Source organism: Numenius arquata, chromosome 11 (assembly GCF_964106895.1).
Source record: "Numenius arquata chromosome 11, bNumArq3.hap1.1, whole genome shotgun sequence".
Lineage (NCBI taxonomy): Eukaryota > Metazoa > Chordata > Aves > Charadriiformes > Scolopacidae > Numenius > Numenius arquata.
The window spans coordinates 17,736,460-17,758,501 of NC_133586.1; the positions used below are offsets into that span (position 1 = coordinate 17,736,460).

The 22,042-nt window shown below is 38.0% G+C and overlaps 1 protein-coding gene across 7 annotated transcripts in view; it reads right to left on the bottom strand.

The window, feature by feature from the left end:
* Positions 1-22,042, bottom strand: part of OTUD7A (OTU deubiquitinase 7A) — a 130,568-nt gene that overhangs the window by 58,657 nt on the left and 49,869 nt on the right. For 5 of the 7 annotated variants that reach the window (XM_074156619.1, XM_074156615.1, XM_074156614.1 and 2 more), the window contains exon 4: positions 5,320-5,452. The gene's annotated coding sequence lies outside the window, so the exon portion shown is untranslated. Of the gene's footprint in view, positions 1-5,319; positions 5,453-12,235; positions 12,330-22,042 lie in introns of all 7 variants that reach the window. The other 2 variants (XM_074156617.1, XM_074156618.1) reach the window with 1 other exon arrangement.

The following is a 22,042-nucleotide window of genomic DNA, read 5'->3' on the forward strand; positions in this document are numbered from 1 at the left end:
TTAAGCATATGCCGAAATCCCACCCAAAACAGGGATAAAAAGCCTGTGCTGCTTCAGTGCCCCAGGCAGCATGATGGACAATTTCAACAGATGCAAACCCCCTTCCTTAGCACTTCCCCAAGAATTCTAGAAGTCCCAAGTATCCTAGCAGAAGATTGAAGAGTTTTTTGGTTTTATTTCCCCTCTAGTAACTAAACTAGACCCACTCTGCTGCAGCCTGCATCACTACCATTCAGTCCATATTTCTACCTGGAATCCACAGCTGGGGCCAGGCTAAACTGCTCTCTGCAAGTCGGGCTGTAACGCCAACAGTTCAAAGACAGTTGGAGCCTTTTACTTGTAGGAGCAATACAGCTTTTGACATTATCATTTTTCCTTTGTTTGCCGTAGTACTTAGTATTCTCCTTGGTCTTTAGGGCCTTTTCCACAATTTTGACTTAGAAAAAAAATATTTTACAAAACCAAAAACCTCTCTTACGTGATGGGGGGACAGCTGGGGGTAGAAGTGTTCTGCTGACAGACCACAGAATGGTCATAGGAAAGCAGAGATATGGTGTTTTTTGCTAACTGTAAGATTTGCTTATTGATCTGAAATGTACTTTTCCTCTCAGATTCACATGGAATAGCACAAATCAATTCTTCTTCCTCTTAGGCTATGCTCAGAGAATGAAAGCTGAAGGTAAAAGAATACTTTATTTCTATTAGTAAGGTGGCAGAAGGCAAGTCTGCTAGTAATATCAATGTCCCATACATAAATGCAAATATATATAAAAAACCACCAAACCGAAAAACCACATTCCAAGGTCTTAAATTGGCACCTCAATAAACTGCACAGGCATGTTCCGACACACTACTATCTGGCTTGCAATTTATCTTTCTTTTGCACTAGGATGACATCTTGCTGGTACCATCCAGCACAGTTGAATTTTTTGGTATGGGTGACCAGAGCTGTTCCGTCATCTTATCTTCTTTTGAAGCATTAGAAAATATTTAGGCTTGAGAACCTTGCAAATCCTGGCTTTCCATGTTTCACTTGTAACTGCTGATCCCCACCAGCCAGAAAATACTACTTGGGATCACGCACAGGCGAAAGACACGTAGAAGTATGGAAGATAACACTGCCTTAACACTTCAAAGTTGTCTGCAGCAGATACCTTTAAACTTTTTAACGTAGCATGTGTCAGCAAGACTGACTATTCTGCTACATCATCATGATGGTTCTCTCTCACTGACAGTGCAGGTTTGGCTTTACATGCCTACCCAGCTGCTAAGGCCAGTAGCTATCTTGGGATGAATATTTAGTTGTGGGCCTCTCTTGTAACAGAACAGAAGTCAACCCTTTCTTAGGTTGGACTTTTTTTTTGTTGTTGTTGTTGTTTGTTTTTGTTTTTTCTGTTTTGTGTGTGTGAAGTTTATACAGCTAGTAAAAGTTTGGACAGAAATTCTGACATCAAGTTTTCCAGAAAATGCTTATGTTCTCAAGACAGATTTTTCCTAGACACAATGACTTTAGTTGGAAAGACGCACAGTGTCTCAATAAACACATTAAAATGGAAGCTCACTCTGTATCCTAACAAGAGTAGCTCTTGGGTGACTGAGTGAGAAACAACAAAACCAGTTTCAAAGAAATATTCCCTACTTTCTCTTCACTCAGGACATCCCAGCTCCCTCTGCAGTGATTTTGCTGTTCCCAGAGATTCCAGGTGTTCAACTTGTACAAAATCTCTCTAGTTTTGCCCTAACTTGCACGGCACTGATGCTACCTACCAGCAAGATGCTCCACCCCACCAGAAATTCAAATTTGACCATAAATCACTGTACACAAGTCAGCTTTTTCACAAAATGCATAAAGTCTCTTAAGCCAAACACACTCAGAACAGCTCTCTTGGATCACAACAGACTTAATAATTGAAGTTAAGAATAGCTATTTATGCCTGGACTCCTATAATGCAGAATTTTAAAGGGCAATTAAAAAAGAGTATATTTTTTAAGTATTTTACTCCGACACTCTGTATCAATCCCAAATTAGGGACTTGTCGATGCCCCATCCCTGGAGGTGTTCAAGGCCAGGCTGGATGGGGCTTTGAGCAACCTGGTTTAGTGGGAAGTGCCCCTGCCCACGGCAGGGGTTTGGAACTAGATGATCTTAAGTGTCCCTTCCAACCCAAACCATTCTGTGTTTCTATGATTACTTTGCCAGCCTCATGATTGTTTTGTTTTAAACATACTTTTATCTTCAAATAGCTTCCAGTTTTAGTTGCCAAGAATTGAAAGATGAAAGCCAGTTTTTATCCTTACAGTCAGAACATCTCCCATAGACCTAAATGTGTATTATACACTTTTATCACAGATGAAGTGGACCTAAATTTTGCAACCTGCTTTGTACAACTAAGCCCATGCTGCTCACAGAACTCCAGGGAAAGAAACAAAATATTATTCAGGAAATATATCTGTACAGACTGTACCAGTTAAGCTATTGTACACGTCACCAAAATGCTCCATAAAGCCTTTGTACTGAGGTAGGAAGACCAGCTCCTGAAGCACACAAAGCACCTTTAATTTGACTCCATTCAAATTAGCTGCACTTGACTGAGTTCTGCCACCAGAATGGCAAATCCCCCTATTAAAAATTACACTGTAGAAGGGACATGTGGTCACAACTTATTTGCAATAATCATGTACAAATTGCTTTAGAAAGTTGCTGGATGGATAAGATGAACTCCACAGTGATGAATTAAAAGGTATCAGTTGAAGCACCCAAAATGATGATTACCCAAAAAAGGTTATATGCACTAGACCTGATGACAAAGTGGGGTATTTATATGTTGTTTATAAAATGCAGACTCTCAAAACATGTAAGATAACAAGACAACATTTAGTCACTAGCATAACTGTAGGCCATCTACCTTCCCAAGTATAAAATATCAGAGTTATGAGAGCAAAAGCTGAAGAAGAAGAAAAAAAAAAAAAGCTGCAACCAGGCATTACTACTAAGGTTTTGTCTACACAATGGAACTCAAGAAAATTAACCCAAATTAATTTAACTGGATTTGTCCACATCCATTAAACTCCTTTGCAAACACTTTTATCTGGGAATAAAACATGGCCTTAATTTGGTTTGGCTTCGAAGTGAATTAAACTAATTTCACTGGAGGCCACTTTAATTATGAATGGGAAAGCGCACACAGAGACTTGGGGGATTTAAGCTGCCCTCTTTAAATTCCTACATTTGGTTGACTTGCATCAATTTTCCTCAGTATCTTGTGTAGACAAGCCCTGAACTGATACATTAGACACAGAAGTGAAAAAATAGAGAATGAGGGAAGCTATGCTGAAGAATCCTCAGTCAACACACTAAACCCCCATGGGAAACATCGAAGAATAGCTATTATCCAAGAGAAGAGAATTGTTCGACTATTTTAAGTTCTGCTCTACGAACAATATCACCAAAGTTCAGAGACCAACTGAGAAGTATTTTAAAAATGCAGCTACACTGCAGAAATGCTATTTAAAACACCTACTATTTGCTTATTTATTTGAATTATTTGAAGCTAGAACTATCAATAGAGGACACCATGAAATCTTAACTTGAGGCAATTTATTTAAGAATTAGAGGTTATAACCTATTATTGGAAGCTAAGACAAAAGAAAGTAGAAGAGAAAAATTGAAAAGATCATGCCGTGTTTAAAAGCTATGGCACACTCCCACTGCAGAAACATTACGGAAAGCTGGAGACACTCAAAAACACCCAAGCCCCCATAAAATGTTCCAGAACAGCTACAGTCACGATAACAACCAAGAGGTCCCTCACTTGCACCCCACCGCTGACAGCAGCCTAGAGAAAAGCCCGGCACCAGCCCCGAGTCAGACACATGCACAGAGGGATTCATTCGTCTGCTCAGATCTTCTGCTGGCGCATTTTTACAACTGTATTTTCATGGAGCTTCAGAACGTATCCATAGTGCTATTGTTCTTACTCAAGAATGATTAGGTTCTCAGAGGGAAAAATGTCATAGATAAAGGAGAAGCCTACAGAAATGGGGGTCCAGAACCAAAACACAGCACCAAGCAGAAGACAAGAGCCTTTCCAGGTAAGGATCCTCTGCGCCACTTCATCAATATTTTTTCTGGATAAAACACCACCATTGGTACATGCTCTTTGCTTTCATACAGGACAACAGATAAAAAGAACGAAAGTCAGGCAATTACAGTGTTTCCCTCATTTTATTCACAAGGGCCCTCATAGTGTGTTAATTGTATTCTGGCAGAAAGCAGTAGTGCAAGAGATAAATGTAATGCTACTGATAAAATTTAATTTCTCTAACACAAAGACCTTAGTTTTAAATCAAATTTAAGTATCAATTATTCTCTTATCTGGGAGAGCGATAAAGGCATAGGTAATATTATACTGTACTGGAAATATAACAATTAGAGTTTTAAATGTTAATCTGAGGGCTCTTATTAAATGCACAGTTTCATTAAGTAACATGCATCTCTTCCGCTACAATATATCTCTACAGAAGCAATATGAACAAACTAGATCTTTTTTCCTCATTCAGAATTTTTTCCTTATTTTTCCCCTCATTTTCCTCATTTATAAATTTTTGCTGACACTGCAAGAAGATATTGTTTCCAAATAGTGAACATATTCCTCCAAATGTCATCCTTCTTTCAAATAAAGAAGGTATGCTGGCCAAAACTCTACTCTTAACACAGTTTTCTGTCTCAAAAACATATATTGTATACTCCGCATGCATAAAATTTACTCCAGTACATAAAAAGCAAGATGTCTGGATAACCGTTACTGCACATACGTAACATGGAGTTTCATTAATTTTTACAAGTTTGCATTGGGTTAAAAGTGAGACACCTGGGCCTGCAGGCCCCAGGACATGCACACAGCTCAACCACCAACACAGCTAAGACCAACTTAACCACTTCCCGTTTCTTACATTTCCAGTCATTTAGCCCCTTATTTCGACACTGCGAATTCTAAAATTCATTGTCATAGCAACGGGAACCTACATCTTCATTTACAATGCAGATAATCTTGCCGATCATGGTATTCACGCACAGCCCCATAGCTTCTGGTTTGCCCCCTGTGGGGGTCAGCTTTGGCCAGAGCCAGCGGGTGGGATGCACCACAGCCCTGCTCTGCGCCGTCCTCCTACACCTTCCCTTCAGAACAAACAGCCGCTGATGGAGAGCCAAGCTGCTAAGGTTAGTTCTCCTGCTAAGGCTGCTTATTCTTGAGCTGTAAGTAGATACACAGCTGATTAAAGCTACCTCTAAGCAACTTTTTAATTTGACGTACTTACAACAGACTTTAAAGAAGAGTTCCTTGAGGCATATGTCGGATGGGCATTATGCTGCTGGCTTTTGGTGAGGAAAATAATCCATTTTTGCCACAGTAGAAGGTATGAATAAGCAAAATTTTGTCCCCTGAGAAATCTGGAAAAAAAAAGAAAGAAATAGTATATTAATAATTGCACTTATTCTATGCTATTTGAATAATAATCAGTGGCAAAAAATCAACTTTACCTTTGACCTTAGGAGCCTAATGGATTCTACTCTCAATGCAGATAAATTACCATATGCAACAATTTGCATTAAGAAGATTACTTGGGCACAACCCAAACAGTTAAGAAAAAAAAATATGAATTATGAATATACAAAAATATCCTTATGGCTATCCTACATGAAAATGGTAATTTACGCTTAAAAATTCTTCCAACAGTTCTCTTTATTAAGATTCAAATACATCTTTGGATGTTTTTCTTTTCAGAAGCTATCAAGATCTAAGGTAATGAACTAGTGAAGAATTAACCAGGAGAAGACTCAATTAGGACAGCCATTTTCTTTCACAGAAAAAAGGGACAAACACATGAAGAAAGAAGAAACGCTACTTTATTTCATGGGATTTCTTTATTTTTAAAAGAAACAGCATTTCTCTTTACATATAATCTACATATAACCTCATCCTATCTCTTAAGTCTAAGTCCTGGTGCTTGCAAATACATAGTCCAATTACTATAAGCTTCACCTTATTATTTTAAAAGGCACTTAGAATCAGTTTTACTGTTTCTGTTTTTTTAATCCATTCACAAAACTCATACGCTTGTAACTGAACCCAACTTTGTCAAACTCAGGATTTAACAGATACCTGCCCAAATCCTTTCATCATGGAAAACATTCCTTCCAATAATGCTTTTAAAACGGGCAGAAATATAACAAGGTCCACATTTTTATGAATTTGTGAGAGCTATGCTATGAAAACAGAACATCATATTATTTCTTATTAACTCCTACAATACATATGGAAGTAACTGAATCTCAGTGCATAAGAGCCCTTATGCAAAAAATCCTGGTTGTCTGTATAACAATTCAACTCTAACATGAAGGGTTTGTGAGCGAATATATATTACTTCATAAGATTCCTAGCTTTTTTTTTCCTTCATCATGATATATTTTCATGCAAGAATCATACATCTGACCAAAGAATTATCTTCTATTCTTTGTTGGAACTTACTTATGAATGTACCACATCACAGATATCCTCACACAGGAGTAGATTATTTTAAAGTTCAGAATAACATAAAAAGAATAATTTCATACATTGCAAAGAAAATACAAGCAGCAGTCAAACCGCATTTGCCTATGTGACCCTCATGGTTATCATCCTCACAGAACTTAAAAAAAACCCCAAAACTGTAAAACCCTCATCAATTTACAAAAGTAACTTTAAATAGCTCTAACACTTTCAAAGATACTTCAACTGCAAGGATAGAAATAACCATTGAGTGTGAATATGCCTCAACATTTCCATGTACACCATGTTAACAACCTGAATTATCTACACTATGAAACTCCTATTAGCTATGGGGAAATAATTAAAGACTCTGTTATGCAGCCTTCAAAATCAAAGGATAATGTTTCTGCTAAGGAGACGTAACATTTATCACTGCCCTGAAAATAATCAAGCATTAAATGTATATCCGTTTTTTCAGCTACGTATTAACAAGCAACGATTGAAATGTTTTTATAGTTTTGTTCAATCAATGCATCAGCTGCACAAAAAAAAAAACCCTTTCCATCCAACACTCGCCCTACTTCTTCAATTGAAAGAGGACTTAATGCATGTGCTTGCAGTACATACAATTTTTTAGCAAATCACAATGCACCATGTAAACTATGCTAAAAATTATTCCATTTAGTTTGCTGTCGTAAATAAGTGATCTGAAAGATTACCATGGATACTACGATTGTTAGGGCACAAGGAAATACATGTAGCTCAGTCCTTTTTGGCATTTCTCACACACACACACATCAGCTTCAAGAATTTATTTAGTTTTCTGGGTTAGGGTTTTTTTTTTATAGTTTTTACATATTTCACTGAAGACTATCTTTAACTTGATAGTACAGTATGCATAAACTCAAGCTTGTACATAACTTGCAGTGAGATTTGCAGCAGTTACTGCTATCCCTGCCAATAATTTCTTCAGTCACTCTGTGAAATGCAAATTCTTCCTTACAAATGGCCATACACCTGACTAGTGTATGGGAGGTTATCACCAAAATCTGTGTAGGAATTGAACATCAAGGCTGACTTCAGATCTTAAGAACTTGATTCTGTTATCATGAATAGTCCTTCTGAAGGTGTCTTCTCCCTTCTCTTTACGCCCTGACTACAGCGTAAGCTCAGGCTAAGGTCAGCTGCTGCAAATACCCAGTTTAAGATCAACCTTAAATATCGCTTACTCTGGCTGTTGTATTCCCCTGTACAGTGGGCCAACAAACTGAAGAATGCTCCCCATATGACCACAGCTTGGTCCATGACAAATTATACAGAAGTGTAAATATACAGAATAAAATTAACGGTCTGAAGTGCTAGCACAAACAGCCTCTCTCTTTGTACTGAGCCTTCATCACTTGAAACCTCTTTGTAACCACTGCATGAGAAACATCCATCGCTTTATCTGTTTCCTAAATCTCCATAGTCTGACACAAGTTACTGATAAAGGAAAAGATTTCTCCTCTAGCTAGAGGAGTTCTTATTTACCCTGACCAGTGGTTCTGCTATATGAGACATGGAACGCATTTTTCCCCTTCTTGGCTTATGCTAGTTTGACTCAGAAAACGTGTGCAGTGGATTGAGCTGGCAGGGATATGAAGGTAGAAGCTTAAAGGACATCAAAAGCGTTAGCATTATAAGCTTTGTATAAATAGTCTTAGGGATACAATTCTCGGAGCATCCCTTATCTTCTTGTACACAGAGATTAAAGAAAGGTTCAAATGCTTAATTGTATGTCAAGTGCACCATCAACACATTAGGAGTTCAGTATAGTCTTTTAAAAAGAAGTCTTCAGCATATTCATGCCTTGATGTAGGCAATTCAGCTGCTATTTTAAACACAAGGCTTGACCGTCTGTTACTCTTTATTTAGCACTGCTCCTCACATCAAGGCAAAACAAAAAATGGTGATTTTTCCACCCTCCCTTGAAAAATACTGATCCCACTGATTGGTTCATCCCACAGCTGCAGTGACAGACTGACAGGAAAGCTCCCTAAAGTATCATAAGTACCCTAAAAATAACGGCAGAATCAAACTTCTGAGATTCAGATTATGTACAAAAAGCAAGTCCTTAGATGTATATAACGCAGAAAGAATAGCAAGTTACTAGCTCGCCAGCCATTCACATAACTTGCTGGAATTCCACAGTAAGCACACCAGCTCAGTGTAAAAGGCAGCTAGATAAGCTACAGTAGTAAAGAGCTCACACAGACACGCTATTCAGCAAAACAAAACTGGTAATTTCCCCTGGCCCTGTGACTCCCATTCTCATTTCTGTGAAACACTAAATTCCTCAGTTACTGCGTTTAGTTTGGAAAACTAAACCATGAAGAATAGAAGGCTTAATTCTTTTTCTTACTAAAAACTGTGCTCTAATGTCATCTCCAAGATTTTTAGAACAACTAGACAAGCAAAAGAGAATATAAAAGTATGAGACATGGAATGTAGAATGATTCATTTCACAACATTTTGAAGACGCATAATTTAAGTATCACAACGTGTGTTTCACTTAAAGTACGTAAGTAATTGACAGTCTGTGGAGCACCCATTAGGAAAACTGAAACCCTATCTGAAATCAGACAGACCTAGAGAGAAAGCACTCCTCCTCCCATCTGAGAAGTACGGAACAACATATCACAGACGCAGCATTAAAGGCCACTGAACAACTCCATAGCAATGCTGGCAACTGAGCAGCCACAGCTTGTCATGTAGCTGGGCAGAACCTTGGTCTTGAAGAACTCCTCAGCTCGGGGTGCCAAGCTGTAGCAAAGTCATGCAGTGAAGGTCATGCATCGCATTTCATATGGAGAGGGAACTGAAATACAACTATAATCACTTAAATGGATACTAACCTGTTTTAAGTACTCTGAAGACACTCATTCCTACAGTCACTACAGCAGCATTAAAGCACAATTCTTATAAATCATGTTCAATTGTTGTAATCTTTGCCTATGTTAAAAATCTGCAATTTAGTATCAGGGTTAGTGAAAAACCATAATTTTTTCAATTATGGGTTATTTCTAAAACTTTCTGCCAAGGTAGGGAGGACAGAAAGGTCTAAGCACGTTATTTTCAATGCCTACTCAACAGATCACTTTTCATAGTGGAAAGGGGAAAATGTTCAACTATCTAAGCAGAAAAGTACCAACTCTGAATTAAGTCCTGAAGAAATTGCTGTGAGACATCCTACTACAATTGAAAAGATCTCTCTTTGGAGTTCTAGGGAAAGAAATAATAGATACCTGTGAGGAGCGATGTCTGAGGAACACCTTGCAATAGGCCAAACGCCTCAGGTCGGCCTGCATGAAAGACTTCTGTCAATATACAAAACGTTTCTCAAAGAGGGAGAATTTCTCTGTGACCAACAACCGAAAAGTGTGCCTGATGGCATAAATTAATTTGTTTAGAGGAGTGCTCTAATTGGCAAAATCAAATCAGGGTTGACCTACAGATCAGACCTACCTACAGAAGATGGGTTTGCGGCTACCTCTGACAGCAAACTTCTAGCAGAGGCAAAGCTTCAGATTGCCTGATTCTGGCCATTTTTCTCAGCTAAAAGTGCTGTTGAGGAACTAGTCTCGCCAGAAGTAGGGACTGGAGTTGCCCTCTGCCAGGCCATCTCACACCATACATCTGGAGTTCCACGGCACAGTGGGGTTGGAACTTGACGATCTTTAAGGTCCCTTCCAACTCTAACCATTCTATGATTCTATGATCTGTTCTAAAACTGACTGAAACTCATCCGAGTGGGGTGTGGTAGCCCCTGAGGATGTTGGCAGTATTAGTCCAGCTCATATGAGAAGCATATATTAATTTACATGCTGCTGTGAAATATCAGTATAGAAGCGATTAGAGAAGACGAGACATATGCTAAATATATTTTTCAAAACTTGTCAGAGAGACCCTTCATGCTCCAATTAGAGATATCCTGGGGGGACACCAGGAAGAGGTGAAAACTATTTTCTTCAGTGAAATAACAGAACAACGAGCTTGGTCATTTGTGCCTTTGTCCTGGCGTACCAAAGAGTTGGGGGTTTGTTCTTTCGGTGGATTTTGTTTTGTTTTGGTTGTTTGTTTGTTTTTTGTTTGTTTTTTTTTTTTGTCAAATAAAACCACAAATCATGCAGATCTTTTTTAAAAATAAAGGCAAAAGTAGTACTGTACTATTACAATACTCTGCAGTTTTCTTGGAATCTGCTTCTGTTTTGTGTTGCAACTCCTTTTCAGACTTATGCTTATACATATTAGTAAACTATACATTTTTCAAGCAAAATGTATAGTGTGAAATTATCTAGTATTAAGAATGGCTGTTTATAAAAACTTAAAGAAAATATAAGATGCCCTAAGCAGCAAGAAACTCCCTTCTTCATTTAGTCAAATAAATTTGGTAACAATCCGTAAGTTTCCTCACCACAAATAAGCTATAGCTACCCCTACAGTTGTAAAAATTTATAATCTCTATTATTTTATAATTTATAAATTTATGTATTATATTTCAATATATTATTATAAATTCATATTTTCCTTTAATTCTTTAATTAATAAGCAGACAATAGGCTTGAGGAGGAAAACTGGAAGCTGATGAATCAAGGAAAGTGTTATAAGGAAATGTACAGAAGAATTGTACACACACAAAAACAGCATTAGCAACCAACAGATATTTGAAGATTGATGTTAAGATAGTGCAGCCTGATTTTTGAGAGCTTTTGATCAGTTCTGACCAACTTCAACTGGATTCATGGATATTCAACATCTCTAAGAAGTAGACCATTAGTTCTAATTGCCACTGTTGTCGTCATCTATTATTACGTTCTCTAAAAAGCAGGACACAGTTGGAGTTAAATATCAGTGTGTGAAACAGGAAATTTAGAAAGCCAGGAAAAAAATGGAAATTGCTACTGACTGCAAAATAAGCCTGGAGGTGAGGGCATAAAATCCTTCACCACACTGAATATTAATGTCTACAGGCAACAACTAAAGAAAATAATAACAGTGCCTGTTTTTTTTCAAATTATGTATGAAATTCACCTATGAAAACAGCACCTGTAAACTAAACGAAGAACAATCTCTTCTGAAACAAACTGCTTGTCATGGACTACTAGACAGAAAAAAGAGGGGAAAATACAAAAGATTTTGTATTCTCCTTGAGCCTTAGTTGCCAAACATGATGACAACATCACTCTAAGGAATTAGAACATGTTTTGCAGAGCTTAATGCAAGCTTTAGCACATAAATCTTTCCATTCAATCTACTGCAGAAGGAATTATTTATATATTTTTTAAACATCTCAAACATGGATTTCAGAAATACCTGTATTTTTTTTCTTATAACAAAAAAGCCCTGGAAAGTAGACAGATCCATAAAATAAAAATACCTTGAAGCTATCCAAAGTGACATCCTCTTCCACACAATTAATTTTTTTGTCTTTATTTTAAAGACACATTGATCAAACTCCTCTGCTTTCCTGCTGAAGCTAAATGCATAGCAAAGCTGATTGGGAGTCATTGCTATTATTTTTAGAAAATACATATAATCACTTTGGACAACACACACTATCAATTTATTACAAATTTTCAAAGCAGCATGGCAGAAAATTGCTCTTCCTGACTAGCAGGTCTGCTTATTAGCCAGAAAAGCAAGGGAGAAAGAAAGAATCCTCTTACTGTTGGTTCAAAATAAACAGATGTGGAGGTGGCGCAGGAGTGATTTCAGTGATGATCTATAATTTCAGTTAGGTGTTATAGGAAGCAGAAACAGCTGGGTGAAGGAAAGAGAGAGAATCTATTATTTGCTGCAGGGAGCTGGTCCCACAACAACACATCAGTAGTGTTTGGTAAGACAGATGCTCAAACAGCCAAGACTATAGGCTGCATAAAAGGGGGAAAAAACCAAACCAAACCAATCCACCTGATTTTGCTTGAAACCATGTTCTTCCATCACCTGTAAAAAAGCAGCAAAATGAGCTGATCCAAATGGTGGCTTAAGGAGTGACCAACCACAGTGCAAGAAGCAGAGAAACAGGGTTACTCTCATTTCCCAGTTTAGTTTTGCAGAAACCTATTTGACAAAATATGCCCTTATTGTGTGTCATTCACTTTCCACTAAATCAGTCAGTTTGCCAGACGGTGAATACATGCAATATTCGCTCATTTGAGTCGGCTTTTCTCTTATTTACAAATGTTTTGAAAAACCTCTTGCTTTTCAGTTTCCTGAACCAGTCAATTAACGAGCAGTATTCTCCATTTCATGACGGACAGAATGCTAATGGGGGTGAGGAAGAGCAGGGAGGAACTGCAGCCTTTTCTCCCACATCTATACTCCAAGCAGTCTGAAAAAATACTGCGATCTTTTTCAGCAACCTTGCTGACTGTATGGAGAGGCATAAAGATGAAATTTGGGGTTTAGGTTTTACAGAACTTTTGCTGTCATTTCTAGGCTTGGCAACTTTCTCCTGGGTGTGACTAATCTGACTATAATATCAACCAGCACAACATATACTATTTACTCTGAATAGAAATAGTGAAAAGTGAAGAGAAATACTTAAGTTTTATACATCAGTTGCAATTTGCTGAACTGCTTCAGTGAAGAAAGAATATCCTGTATTCTTGCACAAGGACACTAGGCTTTAAAAAGTAAATCCAGCATTATTCTTAGCATTCACAATCAAAAAGTTCAATACAAGAGCACACAAGAAGCCGCACCAACAAGCATAAGCATAATAAGCAACATACAGTCTTATGGTCCTCTAGATTTACAAATAGCTCCAATATTTTTTCAGAAACAGGAGGCAGCTCTCGACGCTGCAGGTGCCAATCTCTTCTGTTTTGTCTGGACCCATCCATCTAGCTTTAGTTAATAACAGTGCACAAATACCAGCACGCTTGCAGGCACAGTTAACATCTCTGCATTCACAGAACCAATAAATCAATTCCACATGTAGAAAACTTATTTGGAAAATCCTATCAGCTTTGCAGGAAATTGTTCTGTGAGCAGCAGAAAAAAGGAGGCCTCATTTTCTTTAGACTTCTGTCCTTTAATACCCTAAACTTCTGCAGCCCAGTGCCCAGACAACAGCACAGAAAACAGTATGGTTCTAGTTTCAGTCTTCTCAACCAGCCACAGACTTTCACAAATTTTGTAAGAATTTTATTACCTTTGACAATTCTAACTATTTTTTAATTTGTACAACGCTTTCGGGGGGAATGGGAATAACAATATACAGAAATGGATGAGCACAAGTCGCGGTAGAGAGGCTGCTAGAAAAGCATCCCCTTTCCATGACACTTGATATCAGCTCAGCGCTTCATGCCTGTGAGTTGCTAGCATGACATTATCCAGTCATGTCCGAGTTCAAAACTTCATTTCTAGCTCAGTATAACCCCAATTTGTTGATCCCAATGGCAGAGTTGAAGGTTTACCCACTTAATCAGCCCTTCTTCTTACTAAGAAAACACAATGCAAGAATTTCAGAACCCCTATTCTGTAGCCAAACAAGTCAATCCGCAAATGGAGATTTGAAGTTCTCCCCAGACAGTTAATAGATGTAAACAGGCTCTACTAAGGTGTTCTAGCTGTGCTTTCGGTCTCCATTAACTATTTGGGGAGTCTAGGTTCTTAATTCCAGGAAGATGGTTAAAAATCACATCATATAAGTACTTTGTTATATATATCACTTTAAAATTACAATCAATTACAACACACAGGATTAATTCAGACATTAAAAGAAATGGTAGTGTAGTGTTTAAATATCTGTACCAACAATTAAATACTAAGTATACATATATTAGTGTTTCCTTATACTGCAGGAAAGGGAGATTTTTATTTTTTTTTTTTTTCCTGTGTAGCAGAAGTAATTTTATCTCTTTCCTTTCTTTGAAGAAGCTGGCTGTTATACCTACTTATCAGTAGCTGCAAGATAAATTGGAGATTTTGTCTCACTGGTCCAAGAACATGGCCTGGAAATTAAGAGGCACAGGGCATCTCAGTTTTCACTACAAGACTGTTTATTAAACTAATTTAATTTCTTAAATAATCCTTTTTTTTAAGGATTTGCTGGACTTTTAGAAGCTGAACTTTTGGGAAGCAGAAAGCTATTTGGCATGCAGCTCTGCTTAGGTCCAGCTTTCAAATAAAAGTCATCTGCATAAATACTAGAATGTGTTATGCCCTTTTCTTATTTCTTTCTAACGAATAAGACATTTTTCTGTTATTTTTAAGAGGCACACTGGGAATTTTACCAGTGCTTGTCCTTCCTATACTGCAAAAGATTTAATACAATAGATAAAGTAACTAGACACTCATTGACTGTGTTATTTCTACTGTTCTCATGAGCAGTTCCAACCTCAGCAACTTACGGAGTATCCCCATTTCACAAGAAGTATGGTAGATAAGTCAGATGGCATTCAAGAACACACCAGCATCCCTTTGTATTGTTAAGGTCCTGCCGTTTCCGCCAACAAAAGCTGTTCTTGATAACCAAGGACTGTGACTAGCATGGCTTTACCCCATAAGAGATACAGAGAAGAGACAACTGGCTTCCTTTTAGGTGGCATCTCCCCTTGAGGATGTTTTTAACATCACAAGAATCAGAAGCGTATTTAACAAATTGTCTCGCTCAATCATAGAATCGAGCAATTCAGTAGATGCTTTCACAATCAATGAAAAAAATTTATTGAAACCTTTTTTTTGTATGTATTAAAATCTCTGTTAACAACAACCACTGAAAAGAGTGCAAATCTTTCTTCTGCATAAATGGAAAGATCATTCCCTCACAAAATAAAACTACCTCACCATAAAAATTTATCCAGTTACTTAGGCAACTTTTCAACCAAAATACTTTAATAAGACATCCTTTTAATCCCTGCCTGTTTAATAAGACAAATAAGACATCTGTTAGTTTATTACACCACCAGTGCACAATTCATTTCTATGATACAGCAACAATAAATAACTTAAGAACACAAATGAAACAGCCAAATCTCATAGCCTCCAGTGAAACAATATATGGAACATAATTACATGCAGTACACATTCTGCAAAGGATGTTGACTCAGTTCCAAATTTAGCAAAACATGACCAGGAAATAAATGTCTGGTATTTAACCATAGTGCGTGTTTGACACTTTTCAGTCTTGAAACCTACTATTTGCCAAACGTTATTTCAGCTTGTAAGAGTGTTAAAGATCCTCTAGCCCTCTTGTAAAGAATTAACAGCTCCACGAAGAGATTTTTTAGAATCTTACTGGTCTAATTTACACTGAAACTTACTTTAGTTACTCAAATGGATTTAAATCTCTCTAGATAAGTTTTCCAAAGATTTTTAACATCAATGTGAAGTCAGTGTCACCTTCTCATGCTTGAAAAAAATGGAGATAGTTCAAGAAGAAATGTGAGAGGAAATTATTTGCTTGGAAAGGAGTTACTTGTCTTCTTTATCAACATATTGACTGGCTCCTTCATTTAGCTATACAAACAGTATCAACTTCTCCATCCATATGCTCTCTGCCCTTATATACATTAATAAAACTGAGAGATAAGGTATGGATAGTTTTTGTCTATTTTTACTGACATTCTTTTTGTCTTCACAAAAGAGGCAATTCAAAACTACATGAACTTACTTATAAGTAGGTGAATCTGAATGAACTTAGTTTGGGCTATAGTATGCTTCTGCAATGCCAAAAATTTATTACAGAGCCCATGCAGCATCTAGAACAGAAAACATATTTATTTTGAACTGTCCTGATTTTAAAGGTTTAATAGACTAGAAACTTGGAGTTTCTAATCACCTTATCTAACACGGTTATACTTCAGGAAAGACAAAGATCATATTTTCATCATGTAGCCACTGTGTACTAGCTTAGTCTGTAGACACTGAGCCAATATGCACATCATATTGTAAATACAATGGAATAGAAATTCTCAGGGACTTCATGCAAAGTAACTATAAAAGGAGTGTTTAAGTACTATAAAACTCTTTATATTGCATTAGATGTTTAAACTGTATCCTTCTACTGCTCTATACTGACTATTTTCATGTTATAATACATAAAGGTCTTCTTCAATTAAGATGGATCTCTTTTTAGAATGACAGGCTCTTGCTCTAAACTGAACCAGTCAGTATGTTTTCTTAAGAATACATCCTGAAGATTAGACTGTCCAGTGAGAACACATTATTTTTTGAAAGCATACATTTAATTCTTTTCATTCGGGTCTAGAACTACCTACCTTGGAAAAAACACAGCTTTACTGTGAAAAAGGTATCTTCAAGACAAACTAAAATTTCCTGGAATTCCATGAGAACCTACCTTGGACAGAATTGACCAAGATGTGAATTTTTGTTTGGATACACTGGCCTGAAAAACTGTGTGAAGTTACTGCTTCACAGACACGGCGTCTTTCAGTGGTGAAAGCCATGTTTTAACCAGTTTGTAAAAAAGAGCACGGATCTGAATTTCTCACTATGGAACAAGGCTTACAAGTATTTTACCCCTGGTAAATAGCAAATGTATTATGATTTCATGAGGACTAAGAAAAAAGTAGTCTAGCCCACACTTTTAAAATAAGTACTGAAACCTGTAAAGGCATATACCAGAGGTAAAGAGCATGAACTAGAATGTTTGTTTTCTACATATGAAAAAGCAAAGCTACATGTTTGCACTCACTGACAATACGTACCTCATACAACAACAATATTATTGTTATTATGTAACAAAATTGTCTCATAATAAACAGTTATTAAAATAACCAATCCACCTAGCAATTAAATCTCAAAATGACAGAGCATTGCCCATAATTAAAACACACTTCTACTTCCACCCACAGTAGGCAGAGCAGCCCGAGTATCCTAATACAGCAGTTAGTCTTTATTAATTGTATCTTAATGGGGATTCCTAAGACAAATTCAATATTGAAATTCAAATAGACTACAATCAAATGGTACATAGTCTTAAATTAGCTTAAAATTAACAGTAACTGCCAAATGATGAATTTAAGAGTAAGCTGCCTGTAGTGACAGGTAATGTGTCCCAGTTCTTTGCAAAACCAAATGCCACTGCTCTATAATAACCCAACACACTTCTGTAAAAATACTGCCACAGCAATAGCCAAGATGACACTTAAATAAGAATAACATTTCTGTCTTATCACTCTGAACAAGTTATATTAACTGCATCAGAAAATTAAAAGTGAGATCTGTTTTCTATTGATAACCACCTCACATTACAGGAAAGTTCTGAGACATTGCTTACATCCCAAAAAAGGCAGTTTCATAAAAACTTGTAAGTGGTAGTTTGTTATGCTTGAGATAGTGCCATCACCAGCCCTGGGGGAGACGGCAGACATCTGATGAAGATGCATAAAACAACTAGAGGTTATCAGAATTCTTTGCAGAGGATGAGCCCAGAGCAGACACTGAAGGGAGGGGGGTGAGAGACACTTGGGCTTATTTACAAAACAGAAGAAAACCTTTGCCAAAGTAGACATTGCGCTTAGTAGGAATTATAGAATAGTTTGGGTTGGAAGAGACCTTTAAAGGCCATCTAGTCCAACCTCCCCTGCCATAAGCAGCGACATCTTCAACTGATCTGGAATGTTTCCAGGGATGGGGCTTCTACCACATCTCTGGACAACCTGGACCAGAGTGTCACCACCCTCAGGGTAAAAATTTCCTTCTATCTAGTCTAAATCTTCCCTCTTTTAGTTTAAAGCCATTACCCCTTATCCAATGGCAACAGACCCTGCTGAAGAGCTAAAAACTTAAAAAGCTAAGAAGTCCTCATCTTTCCGGCAGGCCCCCTCAGGTACTGAAAGGTCACAATAAGGTCTCCCTGAAGCCTTCTCTTCTGCAAACTGAACGACTTCAACTCTCTCAGCCTGTCCTCACAGCAGAGGTGCTCCAGCCCTCTGATCAGCTTTGTGGCCCTCCTCTGGACTCGCTCCAACAGGTCCATGTCCTTCTTATGTTGGGGCCCCAGAGATGGATGCAGCACTGCAGGGGAGGTCTCACCAAAGCAGAGTAGAGGGGCAGAATCACCTCCCTTGACTTGCTGACCGCGCTGCTGGGGATGCAGCCCAGGATGTGGTTGGCTTTCTGAGGTGTGAGCACACATTGCTGGCTCACATCCAGCTTTTCATCCACCAGTACCCCCAAGCTCTTCCGGCAGGGCTGCTCTCCATCCCTTCATCCCCCAGCCTGTATTGATACTGGGGGTTGCCCTGACCCAGGTGCAGGACCTTGCACACTTGACCTTATTGAACCTCAGAAGGTTCAAATGGGCACACTTCTCAAGCCTGTCCAGGTCCCTCTGGTTGGCATCCCATCCCTCAGCTGCATCAGCTGCACCACTCAGCTTGGTGTCATCCACAATTTGCTGAGGGTATACTTGATCCCACTGTCTATGTCATTGATGAAGATATTGAACAGTACTGGTCCCAATATGGACTCCTGAGGGACACCACTTGTCACTGATCTCCCTCTGGACATCAAGCCATTGACCACTATCCTCTGGATGCAACCATCTAACCAATTCCTCATCCACTGAACAAGTCCACCCATCAAATCCATCTCTCTCCAATGTAGTGAGGAGGACAGCGTGGGGGACCACGCCAAAGCCTTACAGAAGCCCAGACAGAGGACATCCATAGCTCTTCCAGGAACTGAAGAGCTTACACAGCACAAGGTTCAGCTTCAAGACAGCAACACAACAGCATCTGCACCTTTAACCTTTAGCCATCTAAGCCAGAGTTTTCTTTTCCAAGTCATGCATCAGGAGACACACAGAGAAATAAGTTCTGTGAAGCTGGTAAAATTAATATCCAAGATGGATCTATTTTTCCAAGAAATGACTAAATGCTTAGAAGTGAGTTTTTCCATCAAAAGATTTTTAGATTGGCAATGTAAGGTGGAATAATAGATAATTTCTTTTCCTCCTTTTTCTTCAGATCTGCAGATTCCCTGGTCTACTCTAATTTCCTACTCTTCTAGTCCTTGAAAAGCGAAATCTAACAAAAGTATACTGTAGAATTAGATACTTCAGATATATAGATGAGACACATCAGATAGATTTGATGTAGATTAGACACATAACAGCTAATAGCATGTTAAGTGCTAACTGGTATTACCTGAAATCAAGGTTGGAGAAGGTAACCTAGAAGAGTCATGCAACGTTATGACTCCTGAGAACCAAGTTCAGAATTTTTTTTCAGTTAAATCAGGCACAAAATGTGGAAAGATTAGAGTCTAACTTGTCTTATGCAGGCACTGCTTATCTCTATTTGACCACTATCACTAGCAAGAGACTGGAATTGGCTGGTGACACTGCCCCAAATAAAATAATCACTTCTAAAAGATTAAAGAAGCCATTAACATGGATTGACTTTGCCTCAGCAGAACAGAGCAATGCAATCTGTTCAGTGTTGGTGATCTGGCAAGGACAAATAAAATTAGTCTGACACCCAAGTAGAAAGACAGGGACTTGTGGATGCTGAGTGCAGTGTCCAGATTCACAAGGGCTTTTGAAGTGACAATGGTTACAGCTTCTTCTCCATGATCGAACTGGATACTTATAAAATTCTCAGGCTTTAAAAGCACAATCTCCAATTTAAACAGAAAATTTTAGTAGAAAAATACACCATGTCAAAGGCAGGTAAAACCAGCACCTGCAAGAAGACAATCAAATTTGCCACCCAATAGTCTGCCCTAAACCATATGATCAGCGATGACTATTCACCATCTTTGCTACACAAATTTCTTACATTTGGAACAGATTGGGAAATACCAAAAGTATTAAAAAAAAATTCTTTTGAAGCAAGAGAGGGTTACATTAAAGTTAGCTAGCTTAGAGGTTTCTTCTGTTTAATTTCACTTTTTTTTTTTTCTGATTCTTTTCTACTCTAAATATCATGAACCTGCTGTTATGTTCCCCAAGTTTTCCTAGAATGGCTGTCTTGATACTTTTGCACTCTGCCTCCCCCATTCATCCATTCCTCATGGTCAACTTATCTCATGATTCATGCTCACATAATCCTGAATAATAAAAAAATAAATGTAGAAATAATCCAATAGAAAGACTTATTTTCTCATATGCCTGCAAGTGGCTAGGTTCGTATCTCTTTATTATCCAGTAATGAAAAGGCCCTTCTGTAAAGCAAACTGGAAGAGAGATGCTATGAATTTAACCATGAGAAACACTACTGAATTCCCTGACATCTATAGCACTGAAGTTTCAATACTGGCTGATGTAGAATAAATAGTTATTAAAAACTCTCAACAAAGTACAGTGTGAATCAAGACACCTAAAGTAAATTTAAGTGCATCTACTTCAAAGCTGAGAGTCCTAATAAGAAAGTTCTGTCTGATCTTTCAAATCCTATTCCTGACACTGGAGTGAGCTACAAACCTTTTCTCCTCATACTCGCACTTTCTTTTAACAAGCTATATCTAACAACACAAAGTACTTATGTAAAAAACTGCATAGCACTTACTAAAGCCATTCTGAAGGGCGTTAACACCTTGATCATTGTCAGACCATCACAAACCCATGCAGTTCTTGAAGGAGGCTCTGCAGACAGGCCCTAGACCAGTTGGTCATCAGAGATACTAGAGGAACAAGCGTTATTCCTCCGAGTAGCTTCATAACACTTGCTTCCTACCGCGCTGTAGATTTTAACAAAAATGAACTGCACACCTTTCCATAGATTTGACACTCCCTCTCTTCTGTTCAATGTGTTGCCTTGTTTTCAGAACAGCATCACATTGCAATAATATTCCCAGTAGCTTTCCAGATCCTCATCACAACTAACCAGCTTATGAATTAAAACATGTAGATATATTTAAAAACTGTTTCTCCTTCTTACACTCCAGGCTCAACTCCAGCTGGTTCTAAACTGCCTCATGTATTTCATAACTTTCATCTGATTTAGATGCTTACACTAGAGCAGGAAGCGGGCTTGAGTCCGTTTAATATTAAACACGGCTTTCCTCATTGCTCCAGCTCAAGGAATGCATGGTTAAAAATGTAGTCAAATCATTGTTTATATGAAGAACTTGTATGAAGTTGGTAGAGCTCACAAATGCTGGATAGGTTTGGTTTTGCAATGGATCCAATACCGTTAGTAGGTCGTCAGTACTGAATCATCTCACAAAGTGCTACAGACTACTATAGAGAAAGTTGACGTGTTTCATGGAAGTTGGTCATGATAAAGTTATCAAATTTCACACTGATAAAGGTTAGGAAGAATTTCCCTTACAGTTCCAAGAATCACTCCTAGAATTTACAACAATAATAAAAGAAGGTATTGTATTTGGGGTTATTTACATTAGTTCTGAATTAACTTAAAACTGTCATATTTGTAGGTGCACAAGTGCTCAGGCCTATCTCTGTGTGCAACATGTAGGAAGCCTCTACTTAGAAGCTTGTCCTGGTGCAGCCTTACAAGGCACTGAGAAGACATGTGTGAGAACTGGGATAACAT